This window comes from Fistularia commersonii, chromosome 21, assembly GCF_037954325.1.
Source record: "Fistularia commersonii isolate RoL2024-O1a breed Wild chromosome 21, RoL_Fcom_v1.0, whole genome shotgun sequence".
In the NCBI taxonomy this organism is placed as follows: Eukaryota; Metazoa; Chordata; class Actinopteri; order Syngnathiformes; family Fistulariidae; genus Fistularia; species Fistularia commersonii.
Window position 1 is genome coordinate 6,460,137 of NC_141304.1, and position 6,565 is coordinate 6,466,701.

Below are 6,565 nucleotides of genomic sequence, written 5' to 3' on the forward strand. Positions count from 1 at the left end.
CAACTGGAGACATCCGTCAGCGGACCCGGGTAAAAAGGATCTCTAGAGTCAAGGAAACAAAGAAAGACAATCAGGGTTTAGAGCAGGGGTGTCGAACTCATTTTGGTCCAGGGGACACAAGCGGCCTAAATTGATGTCAAGGGGACCAGACCAGTAAGATCATTACCTAGAAGTAACACTAAGTCCAAATTTTTCCTTTGTTTTAGTGTAAAGGAGGTAAACAGGTGAGTGATAAAAATCTTTATATGTAATGAACTGTTCCTCTAAAAAACACATGATGAATTATTATCAAAAATTAATACTGAAAAAGAATTGATGAAATTACACCCTAAAAATATTGAGTTAAAAGAGAAAATCTTGTCACTGTGGGAAAATTTGCCACTAGAATTTATTAGAAAATTGATTGGTAGGATGTATAAAAGGAGGTATAATGTTTACAAGGCTAATGGTGGCTATTCTGGTTATTACATTACATTCCAGTCATTTGGCAGACACTTTTATACAAAGAATAAGAACAACTTTATTTATCCCGAAGGAAATTGTTGACTTACAAAAAGTGTAACATTAAATCAATCTTTTTAATTTTGCCCAGTTTTTTTTTTTTTTTGCTATCGTTTTTGTGGTTTTTATAGAAATATGAAAAGGCCGTTTTAACAATGACACTAGACTTTTTTTTTCATCAAAAAATCCTTTTGTTTTCAAATTTTGAAGCAAAAAGTATATTACAAAATTACTTTTTTATTTTTTCCTTACCCGTTTTTTTTTTTTTTTAAACCCACTATATAATAACCCCAGATGCATGTGAGAAAAAACACGCGGGCCACACTAACACAAAGATTTGATTTCAGGCAGGGGGCCACAAAATATTTTTTGGAGGGCTGCAATCGGCCCGTGGGCTACAAGTCTGAGACCCCTGGTTTAGAGGCAAACATCATATTTTTCCCAAGTTTCATGGCTTTGAATATAGGACTCGCCATATCAATGTGCCTTATGTGCTTTTAACGTACATGCTTCCGTGTTTTAACCATAGCCCCACCCCATCAAATGAATGTTTTATTCCATGACTTGCAAGTCATTATGTAAATGGGTTGTTGCCTTTGCTACCCAGGGAGTGACTTAAAAGCAACTTTGTCTTTATGATATATTTCATTGATCCCTTAATAGCGGGTGTTGTGTTGCTTCCTCTGCAACATGCACAGGGCGCAGGGCAGGACTGTGGAATCTCTGCATTCATACATTTTATATAAATGCAAATATCTCAGCTGTGGAAACACAACATTTCTTAAAGGGTGAGAGTCAAGTGAATTTGTGATCTAGAATTTTTTAGAACTAATTTGAGGAAGTATCACACTTGAATGCATGTTATTTTGGCTCAATCCATGAAGGCTGATTTAATCACTCTATTTCTCCTTGTAGACTGCAAACCATGGAAGCAGAAAGAGTTTGTTTTGTTCCCCAACTGTCTTAGTAAGTAAAAGACGGTCACCGAATAAAAGGAAGGAGCGCAGTCATCTATTGGATGATAATATGGCGTGAATGTTGGGGTATATTTTCTGTACAGGAAAAGTTAAGGAAGTATTTCTGAATGTAAGAAACACACTTGCGCTTCAAGCACAGCAGAGCCAAATCTGTCAGAATCATTAGTTTAAATCTGTTTTTTTTGTTTTAGTCATAGCCTGCATCCATGTTATCACTGCCAATTTGGTATTTCTCCATGCTGTGTTAACTAATAGCGACAGCCTTAATTTATCTTTCATGTCTGATTAAACCATTTAAACCCTGAGTGCCTTCTTTCCCCCACGTTATTTGTACTTTTGAGAGAACATTACGTTCATGTTGATTCACTTCAAATCCTGGTCGTTTGAAATAGTGGTCCACAGAGATATGAAAATTACACCCAAAAGGGGAAATACATCACCCACTGACATTCTTTGCTTCTTTTACTTAATTTTCTGCACAGCACTTAGTGGAATATTAGCTCATTATTGCCATTCAAGCATTCAAAATGAAAAAAACTGCAGCGATTAGGCCCTTTGACTGACAAGGCAGCTGTGACTGTGCCTTTGCACAATAACAAGAACACTACGGATGGAAATTATCAACTACCGCTTCTTCTTGAATTACATGTAACATAGCAAAAGAAATACTCTCTAATCTTGACTGGCCTTTTATTGTCATGCAACTTTGGTGTTTTCTTCTGAAAATACAGCTGTAGAGTCCATCCATCGTCTGCCGCTTATCCTACTTGTGGTTGCGGGGAACGCTGGAGCTAATTTTCCCAATTTACCTGCTGCATGTTTTTGTCATGTGGGAGGAAACCGGAAAACCCGAAGGAAACCCACACAGATACGGGGAGAACGTGCAAACTCCACAAAGAAAGGTTATTTTATTATAAATAACGCTGTTTCCTTTAAATATACCAAGTATCAATCGATAGTTTGTTGTCTCTAGTAGGGTAAAAATCAAGTCTTTACAAAATTGCTAAGTAACAACAATCAATGTGGAGCATTCAGAAGTTGTACTTTGTTCAACAGTTTTACTCTAAGGACTGTAGATGTAAAAATATACTAAATATTTAATGTATTAATTCACCAATTCAGGATGATTTGAATGCATCAGACAAATTATAGAAACAGCATGTCTGTTATCATCTTCAAAAGGGGAAATTCAGAAAATGCTACATGGATGGAAAAATGTTCCCTTTCTAAAAATTAAAAAAAAACCATTGAGTCTACTATTGTCCTTCGGGGAGACAAGTTTCATGTATGCGAGACAGTGGTGAGGTGTGCTGTAGGTGTGACAGAAGTTCAAGATGGAAGTGGACTTCATCAGGGATCAGCTCTGACCCTCTTAGTGTTTGCAATGCTGATGGACAGGCAGAGATGAGGTTAGACAAGAATCTCCATGGACCATGATGTTTGCAGACAACATTGTAATCTGTAGTGAGAGCAGGGAACAGGTGGGGGGAAATCTAAAGAGGTGTAGATATGCTCTGGAAACACTACAGTCATTAAGCTTACGCTTTTATCCAAAGCGACCTACAAAAAGTGCAATTCAGTCAACGAAGATCCGAAGTACCAGTAGTTAGAAGTCAGAAGTGACCACTCCACCAAGAAGCCATCTCAGAACCATATATATACACCTACATTTGTTATATTGTTATTTTTATCTTTTATTTTTGGGGGTGTTGGGGGCTAAGTGCAAAGCTCACAGCAAAGATGGGCAGTGACCCCGCTGTTTTGACCTTTTTAAGGGAGTTCGTTACACCACTGAGGAGCCACCACCGAGAAGAGCAAAGACCGGTTTGATCGGCAGCCGGGGGCTCTAAGTGATGGGATGGACGGTCGCAGAGAAGTGGCAGATTGGAGAGGACGGGCAGGGACATGTGGTTTGACCATATCCTGGAGATAAGACGAGGACGTCCCATTCACTGCCCGGTAGGCTAGCACCAGGGTCTTGAACTTGATACAGCCGGCTACCGAGAGCCAGTGTAGGAACAGTGTAGACACACTTTTTCGCCTGTGAGATACTTTTCAAAAGACCATGTGAAAATGATCTACCTCCACTAAAAATGCTGAATAAACATATACAGAGTATACTTCACACAATAAATAAATGTTTGCGGATCTTGCATAACTGCATGAACCCTTATGACACTACTACAACAGAGTACTTTTTCGGTAAATACCTTATTCTGATGACTTGAATGGAGTCAGAAGCATAGTTGAAGTTAACTGTGAGAAAAATCACTGCTGTCCTGACAGCTGGGATTTTAGTTCCTTCACCTTTCTCCTTCTCAGCTCACTTTTCGGAGGGAAGTCAGTGTCGTTGTTTTTATGAACAGTCTGAAAATGCCGCTCCACATTTCCCGTTTTCAGTATAGCCGAAAAGCTATAACTCACTTTGAAAATGACATAGTAAAAAAAAGTCCACCTCTCATTCCGTATGAAAGTCATACGTTTTAGTCTTTTTACTTGGTCCAGCTCCCCCACTCATTTTTATACCCATAAGTTTAAAAGACATAAATTGGAGGCTAACTCGCTAGCTTGATGGAAAGCGCCGTTATTTGCACAAGCGCAGTGACGTCTGTGTCAGAAAAGGTCAGATTGGACAAATCGATTGTCAATCAAGTGACAAATTTCATAATGAGGAGGATCGGCTGACGTCAGCGTTTTAATAACATGCGAGCTACACACACTACTTTTGCGATCGACCGATTGATCGCGATCGACATATCGGGCATTCCTGCTTTGGATTGTTCACAGCTTGGCCAAGCTCTCCTCTACCCCCTGCTTTGACCATATAATTAATTTATCATTTAATTGCGATCAACATATTGGGCACACCTGGTGTAGAGAAAGGAATGAGGGTTAGTTGCAGCAGGACACAGTATGTGTGTTTGAATGATAGTGAAACAAGGAAGCAACAGGGAGTGGAGATAAAAAGTGTGAAGGATTTTCAATACTTTAAGTTGACAGTCCAGAGCAATGGAGGGTGTGGAAAAGAGGTGAAGAAAATGGTTCAAGGAGGTTAAAACAGGTGGACTACAGTGTCAGGGTTACTATGCGATGAAAGAATATCAGCCAAAATGAAAGGAAAGGTGTGCAAAACAGCGGGGAGATCAGAGATGTTTGGAGACAGAGGCTTTGTGGAAATCGCAGGAAGCAGAAAATGTTGAGGTTCTCTTTGGAAACTTGTGACAAAGAGGAATAAGATCAATAATAAGTCCATCAGAGGGACAGCACATGTTAGACGTTTTGGAGAAAAGGTCAGAGAAGCCACAGTGAGATGGTTCGGTCACATACAGAGGAAGGATAGTGAAAATATTGGTATAAGGATGCGGTGGTTGGAACTGCCAGGCAGAAGGAATAGAGGGAGACAGAAGAGTAGATTTATGGATGTAATGAAAGAGCACATGGAGTTTGTCGGGAAAGAAGAGGATAGAGATTAGGGTGAGATGGAGGAGGGTGATTCACTGCGGCAACTCCTGAAAGGGAAAAGCTGAAATTAAAAGGGGAAGAAGAGTGGCAAGTTTCAGAGAATTCCTCCAGCAGAGAAGAGTCAAATTGCAACAATGGCATGCAAATGCAATTTTAAATTCTCTCTAAAAATGTATTTTTATTTCCTCATATCCAATTTGTAACACTGGTTGTCTGATATGTATTTGGTCCTTTCACACAGCCTTCGAAATTAGAAAAAAAAACGATGGTAATAAGATTAATATTTGACAAGTTCTCACTTTGCAATTATTTTAATTGTGCCCAGGAGCAATTTCAATTCTTCAAAGATCAAGGTTTCAAATTAATTAGAAAATAGACCAGTGTAGCCTTCTCCCTGGAGCCTTCATTGTTAAAAGACTCCTCAGATTTATTAGTTAAAAAAAAAAAAAAAAAATCAGATTCTACAATAATACATTTGTAAGGGAAAAAAAAAGAACATACTTTTTAAATATAAAAGTATAACATTTCGACCCGGGTAGTCAGTGCAGCAACAGAAGAGATGAAGTGGTGAGTCACAGCCGTTCAATGAACAACCTCAACATTAACCTGCTCTTCAAACAGACTCGAGCGTCAACTGTTTTCTTCGCAGGACTTTTTCCTATCTGTTACGATAATCGCCGGTGACTGAGAAATCCAGCCATCAGCCAGCGGTCAGATTTAGATGGAGCATTAATGGCCTGCTAACCAGCCTCCGGAGGGAAGGGTGATTGAAAGCTGTCGTCAGTGTGAGGACTCCCTCATGTCATGTGTCACCGTGTGGAGGCTTTGTGCTGAACAAAGCTGAACAAAAAAACACTACCTGACACATCCGTCAATCTGTAGTCTGCATCTCAGCTCCACACACACACTTTGGTTAGAACTGAGCAATGCATCTGTACATCCTCTGTGATAACTTACCATATATTCTGTAAATACATGATAATACGTTTTCTTTTGGAAATGTTTTACCATTTTTTTTCATCCACTCTTGCTCAACAAGTTTTTTCAGAGTCAGGGGAAAATACCCTCAGTACATTGATAACTGAGTTGTCATTAAACATGGGGAGCAAGAAGTGGGGGTTCACTTGTCAACATATAGAAACATACAACTATTCACAAGTCTGGGCAATTTAGGGTCTCCAATGAACCTACTACATGTTTTTGGACTGTTGAAGAAAACTGGAAAACCAACGCAGACCTAGGGAAAACAAGACTCCACAAAGAAACCAGGAATTGAACTCGGAACCATCTTGCTGTGAAACACATGCGCTAACCACTGCACAACCATGCAACCAATAATCAATTATCTAGAGAAAAAATAGGGAGAGAAAAATGTAAAAAAAACAGACAAGCACGAAATAGGATACTCCCAAAAAACACGTGTTCCTGTTATAGCACTAATGTCAATCACTGAGAATATAATAAGACTTTCCCCCATCCTCACCAAAAGAAATATCAGGGATGGCAAACAAAATCAAAAAAAATGGTCTCTAATTCTTTGTCATTATATTCTCAAGTCATATGGCTCGGAAACTGGAGTACTGACAACTGTTAGTCAACAATTCATTAACACTCAGGCTGAATAA